Genomic DNA, 14,699 nt, shown 5'->3' on the forward strand with positions numbered 1-14,699 from the left:
TCAAATGAGAAGGAACCAGAAAAACAATTCTAGTAATATGACAAAACCAAGATAAAATCTCTGAATTGCCAGAAAAAGAATTCAGAAGGTTGATTATTAAGCTAATCAAGAAGGCACCAGAGAAAGAGAAGTCCAACTTAAATCAAAAACATGCCTGGGTGCAGTGTCTCACGCCTGTAACCCCAGCACTTTGGGAGGCTGAGGCAGGTGGATCCCTTGAGGTCAGGAGTTCAAGACCAGCCTGGCCAACATGGTGAAACTCCAACTCTACTAAAAATACAAAAATTAGCTGGGCGTGGTGGTATGCACCTGTAGTCCCAGCTACTCAGGAGGCTGAGGCAGGAGAATCACTTGAACCAGAGAAGTGGAGGTTGCAGTAAGCCAAGATTGTGACACTGCAGTCCAGCCTGGGTGATAGAGCGATACTTCATCTCATAAAAAAAAATCAAAAACATGATACAGGATATGCAATGAAAATTCTTCAGTGAAATAGCATAAATAAAAAACAATCACAACTTCTGGAAATCAAGAACACACTTAGAGAAATGCAAAACACACTGGAAAGTCTCAGCAATTGCATCCAACAAATGGAAGAAAGAACTTCTGAGCTCGAAGACAAGACTGTCAAATTAACCCAGTCCATCAAACACAAAGAAGAAAGAATTTTAAAAAATGAACAAAGCCTCCAAGAAATTGGGAACTACATTAAAGGTCCAAATCTAAGAATAATTGATGTTCCCAAGGAAGAAGAGAAATCTACAAGTTTGGAAAACATATTTGAGGGAATAATTGAGGAAAACATCCCTGGCTTTGCTAGAGATCTAGATATGCAAATACAAGAAGCTCAAAGAAGACCTGGGAAATTCATCAGAAAAAAGATCATTGCCTGGGCAAATAGTTGTCAGGTTATCTAAAGTCAAGACAAAGGAAAGAATCTTAAAAGCTGTGAGGCAAAAGCATCAAGTAACCTATAAAAGAAAACCTATCAGATTAATAGCAGATTTCTAAGCAGAAACCCTACAAGCTAAAAGGGATGGGTGTCCTATCATTAGCCTCCTTAAACAAAACAATTATCAGCCAAGAATTTTGCATCCAGCAAAATTAAGCTTCTGAAATGAAGATAGTCTTTTTCAAAGTCTGAGAGAATTCACCAGTACCAAGCCAGCACTACAAAAACTGCTAAAAGGAGCTCTAAATCTTGAAACAAATCCTTGAAATACACCAAAATAGTTTTATGCTCCTTAAAGCATAAATCTCACAGGGCCTATAAAACAGTAAAACAATAAAAAAAAAAAAGTATTCAGGCAACAAATAGTACAATGAATAGAATAGCATCTCACATCTCATTACTAACATTGAAAGTAAATGGCCTAAATGCTCCACTTGAAATATACAGAATGGCAGAATGGATAAGAATTCACCAACCAGATATCTATCTGCTGTTTTCAAGAGACTCGCCTGACACATAAAGACTCCAATAACCTTAAGGTGAAGGAGTGGAAAAATATATTCCATGCAAAAGTGAGCAGGAGTAGCTATTCTTATATCAGACAAAACAAATTTTAGAGCAACGGTAGTTAAAAAGGACAAAGAGGGTTATTATATAGTGATAAACAGGACAATATCACAATTCTAAACATATATGCACCTAACACTGGAGCACCCAAATTTATAAAACAATTACTATGGCAACACAATAATAGTGGGGACTTTAATACTCCACTGACAGCACTAGGCAGGTCATCAAGACAGAAAGTCAACAAAGAAACAATGGACTTAAACTATATCCTACAACAAATGGACTTAACAGATATGTATAGAACATTTTACCCAACAACTGCAGAATATACATTCTACTCATCAGCGCATGTAACATTCTTCAAGATAGACTATGTGATAAGGCCACAAAACAAGTCTTAGTAAATTTTTAAAAATCAAAATTATATCAAGTACTCTCTCAGACCACAGTGGAATAAAATTGGAAACCAACTTTAAAAGGAACCCTCAAAACCATGCAAATACATGGAAATTAAATACCTGCTCATGAATGATCATTCAGTCAACAATGAAACCAAGGCAGAAATTTAAAAATTCTTTCAACTGAATGATAGTAGTCACACAACTTATCAAAACCCCTGAAATACAACAAAAGCAGTGCTAAGAGGAAAGTTCATAGCATTAAATGCCTACATCAAAAAGTCTGAAAGAGTAGAAATATACAATCTAAGGTAACACCTCACAAAACTGGAAAAACAAGAACAATCCAAACCTAAACCCAGCAGAAGAAAAGAAATAACAAAGATCAGAGCAGAACTAAATGAAATTGAAACAAACCAATAAAAGCAATACAAAAGATAAATAAAACAAAAAGCTGGTTCTTTGAAAAGATAAATAAAATTGATAGACTATTAGCAAGGTTAACCAAGAAAAGGAAAAAGAAGATCCAAATAAGCTCAATTAGAAAAGAAATGAGAGATATTACAACTGATACCACATAAATAAAAAAGATTATTCAAGTCTACTATGAACACCTTTATACAGATAAACTAGAAAACTTAGAGGTGATAAATTCCTGGAAATATACAACCCTCCTAGATTAAACCAGGAAGATACAGAATCTCTGAAAAGACCAATAACAGTGAGATTGAAATGGTAACTTTTAAAAATTGCCATCAAAAAAACTCCAGAATCAGATGGATTCACAGCTGAATTCAATCAAACATACAAAGAAGAATTGGTAGCAATCCTACTGACACTATTCCAAAAGATACAGACAGAGAGAATCCTCCTGAAATCATTCTATGAAGCCAGTATCACCCTAATACCAAAACCAGGGAAGGACATTACAAAAAAAGAAAACAACAAACCAATATTCCTGATGAACATAGATGCAAAAATCTTCAATATAATACCGTGAACTGAATCCAACAGCATAACAAAAAGATAATCCACCATGATCCAGTGGGTTTCATACCAGGGATGCAGGGACGGTTTAACATAAGTCAACAAATGTGATACACCACATAAACAGAATTAAAAACAAAAATCACATGATCATCTCAATAGATGCAGAAAAAGCATTTGACAAAATCCAGTATCCCTTTATTATTAAAACACTTAGCAAAATAGGCATAGAAGGGACATACCTTAAGGTAATAAAAGCTATTTATGATAAACCCACAGCCAATATCATACTGAATGGGGAAAAGTTGAAAGCATTCCCCCTGAGAAATGGCATAAGACAAGGATTCCCACTTTCACCACATCTCTTCAACATAGTACTGGAAGTCCTAGCCAGAGCCATCAGACAAGAGAAGAAATAAAGGGCATCTAAGTCAGTAAAGAGGAAGTCAAACTGTCGGTGTTTGCTGATGATATGATTATATACCTAGAAAACCCTAAAGACTCATCCAAAAAGCTCCTAGAACTGGTCAATAAATTCAGCAAAGTTTCAGGACACAAAATTAATGCACAAATCAGTAGCTCCGCTATACACCAATAGTGAGCAAGCAGAGAATCAAATGAAGAACTCAACCCTTTACACAATAGCTGCAAAAAATATAAAATACTTAGGAATATACCTAACCAAGGAAGGTATAAGGACACATGCACCTGTATGTTCATCACAGTGCTATTCACAATGGCAAAAACATGGAATCAACTCAGGTACCCATCAACGGTTGACGGGATAAAGAAAATGTGGTACATTCACATCATGGAATACTATGCAGCCATAAGAAAGAATGAAATAATGTCCTTTGCAGCTACACAGTTGCCACTGGAGGCCATTATTCTAAGAGAACCAATATAGAAACAGAAAACCAAATGCTGCATGTTCTCACTAATAAGTGGGAGCTAAACATCAGGTACTCATGGGCATAAAGATGGCAGTAATAGACACTGGGAACTACTAGAGGCAGGAGAGAGGAAGAGGGGATAGGGCTGGAAAACTACCTATGCTCACTACCTGGGTGACAGGTTCAATCATACCCCAAGCCTCAGCATCATGCAATATACCTTTGTGACAAATCTGCACATGTAACTGCTGATTCTAAAATAAAATTTGAAAAATAAAGAACACAGGCTAAAAACCAACATGAAGATGATAACGCAGAGACAACACGTAATAACAAACCTTAAGAACTCTTCTATGAATGACAATAATACACTCTTCTTCCTCTCCACCCAAGACAGAACAGAAAGAAAAAGGAATAGATTACATTACAAAATTAGCTTCAAAATAAAGAAAAATATCCTAGCAATTTAATTTTGTTTTTTGTTTGTTTGTTTGTTTTGTTTTGTTTTTGAGATGGAGTGTCGCACTGTTGCCTGGGCTGGAGTGCAATGGCAAGATCTCGGCTCACTGCAACCTCTGCCTCCCAGGTTCAAGCAATTCTCCTGCCTCAGCCTCCTGAGTAGCTGGGATTACAGGTAACCACCACCATGCCCGGCTAATTTTTTGTATTTCTAGTAGAGACAGGGTTTCACTATGTTGGCCAGGCTGGTCTCGAACTCCTGACCTCATGAGGAAAGTCTTATTTATGAAATTAGTTGACTCATACTCTTTTTTTCTTTAAAATGGGTAATATCAGGAAACCTAAATAGAAATAAGTAGCCAAACGACTTTTTAAAATTTTAATAGGCTGGCTTCCAAGCACAACTCATAAGTTGGGACTGCAGAATGGGAAAATGTAGAGAGCCTGGGAACCTGGTGGCACTGCTGAGGTGCCATTCTAATTCCTAACTTGTCTGTCCCATGACTGCCCCTAATAAAGAACTTACAATTGGGCAGTGCAACTCTGGGGCAAAGGTAGAAGAAAATAATTTAAGTTAAATCTATGCTGTGGGAGAAAACAGAACTCAAAAAGAGGAACATCAAGGTTAGAAAATGTGAAGGATGAATATCTGATAAGATTGAATAAAAGTATAATACCTTGGTAATGTCTAAATTCAGTGAAATGCTGGTCCAGTCTTCAGTAAGAGAGAAAGCCAAACATTTGACCCAGGTGCTATGCGATGAAGGGCACGAGGTTCTCTCTGAGAGCGACTACTTATACACTGAAGGCCACTGTCATGATGTTATGATGAACTGCACACAAACACATTTCCATCTAATGAGATACACTTTCATTCATTCACTGAGCTTCATTCACTGAGCTTTCTTTTCTAATTCTTTTTATTTTTTTTGAAAACCATGTAAAGATTTTTTTTTTTTTTTTGAGATGGAGTCTTGCTGTGTCGTCCAGGCTGGAGTGCAATGGCATGATCTCGGCTCACTGCAACCTCCACCTCCCAGGTTCAAGGGATTCTCCTGCCTCAGTCTCCCAAGTAACTGGGATTATAGGCACCCACGACCATGCCTGGCTAATTTTTGTATTTTTAATAGAGATGCGGTTTCACCACGTTGGCCAGGCTGGTCTCGAACTCCTGACCTCAAGTGATCCACCTGCCTCGGCCTCCCAAAGTGCTGGGGTTACAGGCGTGAGCCACCGTGCCCAGCCAAATTCAAGATATTTTTAAATGAAAAATCATCTATAAACATTCTGATCTAAAATAACTATTTTCATATTTTAAATTTCCTTTCCATACTTAATTTGTGTCATTATGACCATTGTGAACATAAAGCTTGCCTTCTACTTTTTTCTACTTATTATACTATAAACATATTTCTATGTTTATAATTGTCACTTTAAATGCTGTCATCTGCAAGGCTTTAAGCTAGAAACTCGGGTTTATTCTGAATACTCAGCTGAACAATTGAAAGCATTTTTTTCTTTTTTTAAAGCTCTGTATCCCAGTAAAGAGATCTGTTGTAGGCATCTGTTGTTTTTGCCTGCTCAGCATTCATTTGCCCTTCTGCAGGGACCATAGTACAAGAATCACCTCCTTTTGGAACACCAACCTCCTCCTACCTAAGCCCATTTGGTTGAGGTAGGGTTGACCCTACTAGCCCAGGAGTTGGGTAGTGACTGGATTGGATGAACTGACTGCATGGGGAAAAAAAGCATATGACCCTAGTCAGTCCAGTGAGAAACAATCTTTTGGAAGAAAAGTTCTGTATCTGCTGGATTTGAAGCTAGTGGAGTGTAGGCCTGAATTTACTAAGGGTTGCCACAGGCAAGTTTTTTGTCTGGAATTCCAGTTAACATAGAAGAGTAGGTTTAGACAAGGGTTATGGAAAAACAGAAGAAAAAAAGGCCAAGCTCTGTTTGACCTTTTTTGACTCACTGAATGCAGCTGTGCCTGATTTTTCAAATATTTGAGCCAATAAATTCCCTTTAAGGTCTAAGCTAATTTGAGTTAGACTTCTATAACTTGGAACCAAAATAGTCTTGAATGATATTATATCTAAGAAACCAGACACGAAAACAATAATGAAGAGGCTATCTAAGCTTAGAGCATTTGATGTAGAGAACATATAACAACTTCCTCTGTTCATGTATTTATTTCACCTTTCACCAAGAACTATAGTTTGGATATTCTTCCCCTCCAAAACTCATGTTGAAATTTGATCCCCAATGTTGGAGATAGGGCCTAACGGGAGGTGTTTGCATGATGGGGGCAGATTAGATGAATAGATGTGAATAGATGAATGCCCTCCCTGAAGTGGGAGAGAGTGAGTGAGTTCTCTGTTAGTTACCATGAGAACTGGTTGTTGAAAAGAGCCTGGCACCACCTCCTTCTCTCTCTTGCTTCCCTTGTGATCCCTGCACATGCTGGCTCCCCTTCACCTTCCACCATGAGTAGAGGCAGCCTGAGACCCTCACCAAAGGCAAATGCTGGTGCCATACTTCTTCTACAGTCTGCAGAACTGTGAGCCAAATAAACTTTTCTTTATAAATTGCCCAGCCTCAAGTATTCCTTTATAGCAACACTAAATGGAATAAGACACCCAGATGTAAATTAAATATGATAAATGGGGTCTAAAACTTGAAATTTATCAAACGCAGAGTTGTGTTATTATGAGGTTCATCAAGTGACTGAGTGAGCCTGCAGAGCTAGCTGGGTTGTTCCAGGGTTTGGCTGCAGAATCCAAATCCAACCCTTTTCTAGCTGCTGCTTGCTGCTCCCTGATAATCAGAGTTGTCCACTCTGCCTTATATAATGGGGGGACAGGGTAAGTGGCAGTGATTTGAGGGTTCTGCTCCTTAGTTGGAAACTTTTGTTGATCTGATCCAAGATGAATGGGTTAGAAGAATACTGGGGACTCAGAGACCTGCCCAAGGACTCTCTTCCCTGACCCAGGCCTCTCCTCCCCTCCCTCACTTTCTCCTTTACTCGAAAAGAATTTTAGTTGTGAACAGGACTGGACAGAGGAATATACCCAATAAGCTCTATCTCAGGGTTTTTCTGCTGTTGAGTTCGTTATCTCTTATCCTGTTGCAGACATATTAAAAATATGTATATGTATGTGTGTACATATATATGTATGTATGCATGTATATGTGTGTCTGTGTGTATAATTTAATTTAGTTCTAAGTTGATATAAGGCAAGTCCTATTCATATGGCCGTTTTATAGATGAGAAAATTATTGAATATCAATAGAAATGACCCCGGATGCTCCACTTTGAGCCCCTCATTTTACACATGAGGACTGGGAGCCATAAGTGGTCACAGCTGGTCCAAAAACATCCAGCAAGGTGGTAACAAGCTCAGGGATTGAGCTCAGTCCCGGGACTCAGTTCTTCTTTCCTTCCCTTATGCTCACTGTGGTCTTTGTTTTTCTGGCTCATAGCACTTAAGAACAGATATAGAAATTGGGGGAAATTAATATTTGACAATGAAAAATAGAGATAGAATGCCAAACTTCAAAAACAGTGAGGAGGGAATAAGAAATTGGGGGAACAGGCCATTTTGGAGTTCGGTAAGAACAGGAGAGAGAAGATCCATACAGAGCCTTCCTTGGAAAGGAGAGGAAACAGAGCTCATGTTCTTACTTTTAACTGCCATATTTATAATCTCCCCTTCCAGGTTCAAAAATAACCTTGATGCAGAAAATAAACATGAAAAAAAACCTCAAAAATGGTTAAGAAATGAAATTTTTACCATTGAAAGAAATGAGAATAAATGTCAAAAGAGGTAGTATTTTCCTGATTATTAAATAACTTCTAGCAAGACAGTCAGGAATGGTAAGTGCAAGCAGTGGACTTACGATTGCGTAGAAATCAGGGATTGTGAGATGAAGGTGATTTCGAAAATCAAAATAACAGAGATAGTGGGTAATTTACTCAGCTAATTAAGGCTCAAGTTAAGCTCAAGTCAGTGAAGCTAGTACTTGAATGATGCCTACGGTGAGTGACTGGGGTCAATCTGTGTGCTCTCCTACTCCATCCCATCGTAAGGAAACACATTAAAAGAAAGAAATGGCCAGTTTCTCATCTTTCTTAATGCATCACACAGATCAGATCCAAGCACAAATCTCTCTTAAAGAGCTTGGATAAGCACCACAGGGTGCCGAGTAAAACAGACACAAAGAACCCCAAGGTGGCTTATTTAACTCACTAATTGGTAACTGGTGGGAGGTGGGTGATGGCAGAGAGCAGGAATGGGCCCGCCTTCTGCATGAATGAATTCAGCACATGGAATTCATGTTCATATTTACATTTATAGCTTACAGAATTTCTATGTCATTGACCCCAAGCTGATAAACATAATTACAAAGTTCATTTTAATTTCACAGACTTGGCCAATCTCATCAGTCTCCCCATTAGGTTTTCATATTAAAAGAAAGAGGAGAAAAATGAGAAAGCATATGTTTATAGCCAAGAATAAATATAACAATAATAAAGGAAATAAAAAAGGAAAACGGATCTTGGCACAGTTACTTAAATTTTTCCACCTTTCTCATATGGATGGTTTCCAAGTTCTACCATTTCAAAGAAAACACTTCATCGAAGAACATGTAATTGCATGTTGTTTCCATTCTTTAAATGGGGGAAATGAAGGCTTTTCACATACACATCATCAGCTGTGCCCCAGGAAACCTTCCATTCTTTCCAAATTAGTTTTTGTATCATTAAACCAATCAGCAGCATTAGGTGCTTAGGATTATTTTCTGGAATAAACCCTGAATGATTACCTATATCGTGTATGTAATAAAATCAAATAATGACATCATTATTAGCACATGAGCACTGACCCTAAGTGACCAGGACCAAAAGAAATCAGGGCAGTCCTAATAAGAATCAGGCAGGATGCCTAATGAAAATCAAACAGCAAGCCTAATAAGAAACAATGTATTTTGCCTCTCTTTCAAATTCACTTTTGATTTGCTTTTCATGAGAATCCCTGTTTGAAGTGGAGCTCCCGCAGGCTAGAATTCTCAGGGCTAACTTTGAGATGAGTAACTCCCAGGTGGTTCTCTGGGCCATTTGATCTAGGACAAGAACCACTCACTCATGCAGCAAGTATTTGTTGGGCATTTACCATAACCATAGGTTTCATCGTGGCTGTTTTTCATCCAACAAACTTTTATTGAGCGCCTAGTACAAGCAAGGGAGGGTGCTAGGCTCAGAAGCAGAAAGAATAAGAGATGTCATAGACGTTACTTACAGCATATTCATTGTATGCCAGGCACAAATACATACTCATTACTGATTAATAATTTAATATTCCCAGCAGCTCCATGAGGAAGTGTATGCTTTATCCCATTTTACAAGTATAGAAAATAAGGTTCATACAGATTAACAGAGTTACCTGAGGTCATACTGCTAGGGAGGGGAGAGGGTGGTGGGAAAAATTCAATCTGTCACCGTCTCAGGCAGTACCTTAGATTCAGCTTGAATCATTTGTGATTGCTGATATTCCACCTTTTTTTGACCTACAGATGACAATTATATTCCCTCTCACCCAGAACAACTCAGGGTATGGTAAGGAAGATAGAAACATAAACAAAGCACCACAATAAAGGATGGCTTACAGTCTGATGATCATCCATATCACCATATGCATGCACCCAGCCCCCTCCACTATCCTGCGGCCTTATCTGCAAGCCCAAATCTCTTCACTTCCTGTCCCCACCTAAAATCCAGCCATGATAAGAGAGCACATAATGCGCTCACCTGTGCCTGTCTTTATCTTACTCTAAGACTCCAACCACCCTTGTCATAACTCTCATAGGCTAGGTACAGAAAAGCTACAGGTTTGCCCTACCCAAGAAGGAGATGGAAATGTCCCAGACAGAAAGGACAAGGTGTGTGTCAAAGGAGACCAAGGCTAAGCACATGGAGGATACCAAATAGAATTTTTGCAATATTATTTTATACAGAATGTTACCAGTTTGATCATAAGATCAGCCTCAAGGTACATGCCATTAAAAGTAATGGCAAAAACCGCAATTGCTTTTGCACCAACCTAACTAAAAACGCACGAACCCTAAGGGAAAATCAGAAACTTATTTCTCTCTGAGGATGATTCCCTATATATGTTACATATGTGAAAATCGATAGGATTGGTTAATTAACATAATTATTGCAGGGACTTCATCTTTTGCTTCCAAGACTATCAGCCCCTTGAAAGCAAGGGCCACACTTTTTAATTCTGAATTTTTTTACACATTAATTGCACATACTGAAAGTTGCTTGGTTGGTTTATTTGAGTCTCTAATAGTATTTGTAACTACTGGAGAGATAAACCAGGTAAGTGTGTCTGTAGCCTTGATGTTTACAATCACAAAAGGGCTGAGTTGCAGGAAACAATGTTTTATCAGTCAACCATTAAAAATATTCCACACGGTATTAGACCTATGCAGAGGCACGACTGACCAACATGAAATACTTCATCTCTTTGGACAACATATCCCGTAAATTATGAAAAGAAAATGGTATTTTATGAGAGCCAGGCAACCTCATTTTCTAGGCAGCACATTTCATTCGTATTACAGTTATTAATAGGTCACTTACAGGATTCATAACTGGTGCCACTGAGTGAAGGTACCCGTACATGAACAATCACCGTAGTGAAGAGTAGTATATCTCAGTTCTTTCCAGAGCAGTAACTTTATCAAAACTATCACAGATGTCCTTTGAACTCCACTCTGACATTTGCTAATTGGATTTTAGGTTGTGTTCACCAGAGTTCCTATAAGACTTTTTTTAACTTTAAAACTTTCAAAATCTCCTTTTCAACTAATGAATTTTGCCTACCGACATTAGCATTTCCTCCATGGACTATTGCATGTAAAAGTGCCTGGTGGTGCTTTTGTAACTCTCACATCAGCTAGTCTCTTGCATGAGCAAACATATTCAATATTTTTAAAATTAGAAGTTGAAGAATACACAGGATGAGATGTCACTATAAAGTGAGCTAGGACAGATAATTAAGGATTAAAATCTAAACCATTACCTCTCATGCAAGGTAGAGCAAGAAGCATGGATGTCTCATCTCCTTAGAGAAATACAGATACAATGTATCAGATAAGGTATTCTGTAGTTTTCATTACAAAGTTAATATTTATTTTACAGCATTGAGTTTATCTTACCAACATATCTCATTCAGAAATAGAAGAATTTCTTGATTTACCACATTAAAGTAAATATTGCTGTGAGATACGTGTTAAATTTTTAATAAAAACCACCCTATCTTTGTTGGATCAAAGAAAGCTGCTTCAGCTGAGATACAAACAAAACCAAATAAAAATACATAATTTCAAATACTGAGCATCACTACACATGTTGACCAGCCTGCCCATGACAATTGCAGTTTTATGTGGCTGAGCATTTTAGAGCTTCAACTAAGTTTATTATAAGTCATAATCTCAGAGCTAAAATTTCCAATTACCTGTACCTATAATGCTGACCCACGGGACAGCATTTCAGAACTGCATGTTCCTCGTGCCTGAACCATGCTCCCAAAAAGGTACAAAAGTGAAATTCAATTTAATTAGATTTACAAACATCATCCTTTGCCTGTGTGGGTATATTTGTAGTACAGAAGATTTATTAGCATGGTGTGTTTTCTCTCTACAGGATAGAGTTAGATGTAAAAATTTAGTTTGTTTACACTGATCCTATATTTCTTAAGTTAGCAATAAAAATTCTATTACTGAAAAGCAAAAATAACTGATATAGTGATCCTGATTCTTCTCTTTGTATCAAGAAGAATGAGAAGTCAGCAAACTCAGGAAAGGCAGTTCTCCACCTCTCCACCTCTTCACGAAGTGGTTCTCCAGCAGCCTGTAGTTAAGTCTCATGGAATCTCTTTCTCATCCTGAAATATGGGTAGGGGGTAGAGCACATGACAAAATGATCACAGAAAAGAAGTTTGCTTCAAATCTTCAGGTTTAGAGGAATAAAGTCAAATCTTAAAAATTATAGCATATAAATAAAATAAGTACTTTAGGGACAATAATAACACCTTGGCATGGCCTCCTCTGTACTGCTGTCTGCAGTAGAAAAGCACCATGACCTAAAACTACGCACTTTGCCTCCAGACTACCATGCATTTGCACCTCAGCTCTGTCATTCATTAGCTGTGTGACCTCGAGGAAGTTTTAAAACCTCTCTGTGCCAGGATTTTCTCATCTATAAAATGGAGATAATAATCATATCTATCTCCAAGGGTTGATATAATAATTAAATAAGTTAATATTTGGTAAGCTCCTAGAAAGAGTCTGGCACATAATAAATGACGCTGTATAAGTTTTATTAAATAAAGTAAAATATTGGTTCTGCTGGCTCTCTTTATTCATACGATCAGAGAAATTCAAATATTGCCTCTTCCTCTAACTCCATGATTTTTCTCTCCCTTTGTCCAACTCATTAGCCTTTTAATCACAAGCAGAGATATTTTTTCTCTTAATTAAAAGAAAAGCTAACATTTTGTAAACAATCCGTATGTGCCAGGCAATTATCTGTTAATTATCTCATTCAGTCCTCATAAAATCCAGTGAAGTGAATGCTGTTATTATCCCCATTTGACAGATGAAGAAATGAAGGCATTGAAAAATTAGGTAAATTGTGTATGATAACATATTTATTATGGAGCAGAACCAGGATTTGAACCCAGGCAGTGCTGAAATTTGTTTCATAGAAAGAATATATGCCACAGTACAAAAATATTCCCTAATGAATTTATGTTTTAAAGAATTATAAAAAATGTTTTAAAAATATCCCTTCTACACCGCTCAAGCTCACTGTATATCAGCTAACACCCAGACATCCTGCAAATCCATGAGAATGAATGATTATTGTGTTAAAACCACTGAATTTGGGGATAGCTTCTTTTACAGCATGCTTATAGCAACAGTTCACAAATACAGGATTTTTTTTTTTTTTTTGAGACGGAGTCTCGCTCTGTTGCCCAGGCTGGAGTGCAGTGGCGTGATCTCGGCTCACTGCAACCTCTGCCTCCCAGGTTCAAGCAATTCTCCAGCCTCAGCCTCCTGAGTAGCTGGGATTATAGATGCACGCCACCACGCCTGGTTAATTTTTTGTATTTTAGTAGAGACGGGGTTTCACCGTGTTGCCTAAGCTTCTCTCAAACTCCTGAGCTCAGGTAATCCTCCCTCCTCGGCCTCCCAAAGTGCTAGGATTACAGGTATGTAATACTTTTGTATACTTTTGATAAATGAAACCAAAACCAAATTTGAAAATGTCTTTAAACAATGAAACAAAGAAATATTGAATGCTACATAATTTTGTTAGCGAGAGAGAGAGAGTTTAGGCTGACTGCAACATAAAGCTTTTCCTTTAAAAAAAAATCCTTTCCTCTTTAATGTCTAGTTCCATATTTCAGTTAACACACTTTTGTAATCAACAACAAAGTAAAACTGCATATCTTATGTAAGATTCAGGATTCCATGAAGTCAAAGAAAGTGCTTTGATAAAACTCTTCATACTGTATGCAAAGACAGTAACCAAAACAAAGTTAAAAAAGTCAACAATTGGAGAGGAGAAACATCAATAAGTATGATGACACAAGTGTTTCCAAAGAGATGCATTCAAATGTCAAAGGCTTAAGGGATACTCTTGCAAAAACTGATAAAACTCTTGAGTAATTTTACAAAGATGACGTTTTTTATGATTGCACTATGCAAATAAACCAATATAGCAACTCCTCCTCCAGGGGGCAGAGCTGAGCTAGCAAAGCACAAGCTGAATTCTGTCCAAAACAAGGAAAAAATTTGATTCATCTTTTGATATTTAGTTGAAAATAAAATTTAAATTTGGCTGAATATAAGAACAATTGTGTATATTTTTATAATTCTTAATTTTCTTTTTTAAGATAAAGCCTCACTCAAGCCATTTTTTCCTAATCTGACTTTTGCCAGGATGTTTTTTTTTTTTTTCAGGCGGGAGTGTGATGGTGTGATCTCAGCTCACTGTAGCCTCAAACTCCTGACCTCAAGTGATCCTCCCACCTCAGCCTCTCTAGTAGCTAGGACTTCAGGTGCACGCCAAGACACTTGGCTAATTTTTTTTTTTTTTTGGTAGAGATGGGGGTCTTGCTATGTTGCCCAGGCTGGTCTTGAACTCCTGGGCTCAAGCAATCTGCCCACCTTGGCCTTCCAAAGTGTTGCCCTTAGAGACGTGAGCCACTGTGCTTGGTTAACCAGCATTTTTAAGTGGATTAACTTTCAGAAGACTTTTTCTCTCCGCTATCAATCATCCTCAGATAATGAGGTAAGGAGAACTTCCTCTCCTATATTTCTTTGAGAGCTTACAATAAGTAAGCCCATCTAAGTCATAAAAAGATTATA

The 14,699-nt window shown here is 37.7% G+C and overlaps 1 protein-coding gene across 1 annotated transcript in view; it reads right to left on the reverse strand.

Annotated features, from left to right (window-relative positions):
• Positions 1 to 12,190: 12,190 nt before the first annotated feature.
• Positions 12,191 to 14,699, reverse strand: part of MZT1 (mitotic spindle organizing protein 1) — a 90,381-nt gene continuing 87,872 nt past the window's right edge. The window contains exon 4 of the mRNA XM_058437979.1: positions 12,191 to 12,208. The gene's annotated coding sequence lies outside the window, so the exon portion shown is untranslated. The remainder of the gene's footprint in view (positions 12,209 to 14,699) is intronic.

This window comes from Hylobates moloch, unplaced genomic scaffold (genome assembly GCF_009828535.3).
Source record: "Hylobates moloch isolate HMO894 unplaced genomic scaffold, HMol_V3 SCAFFOLD_4, whole genome shotgun sequence".
In the NCBI taxonomy this organism is placed as follows: domain Eukaryota; kingdom Metazoa; phylum Chordata; class Mammalia; order Primates; family Hylobatidae; genus Hylobates; species Hylobates moloch.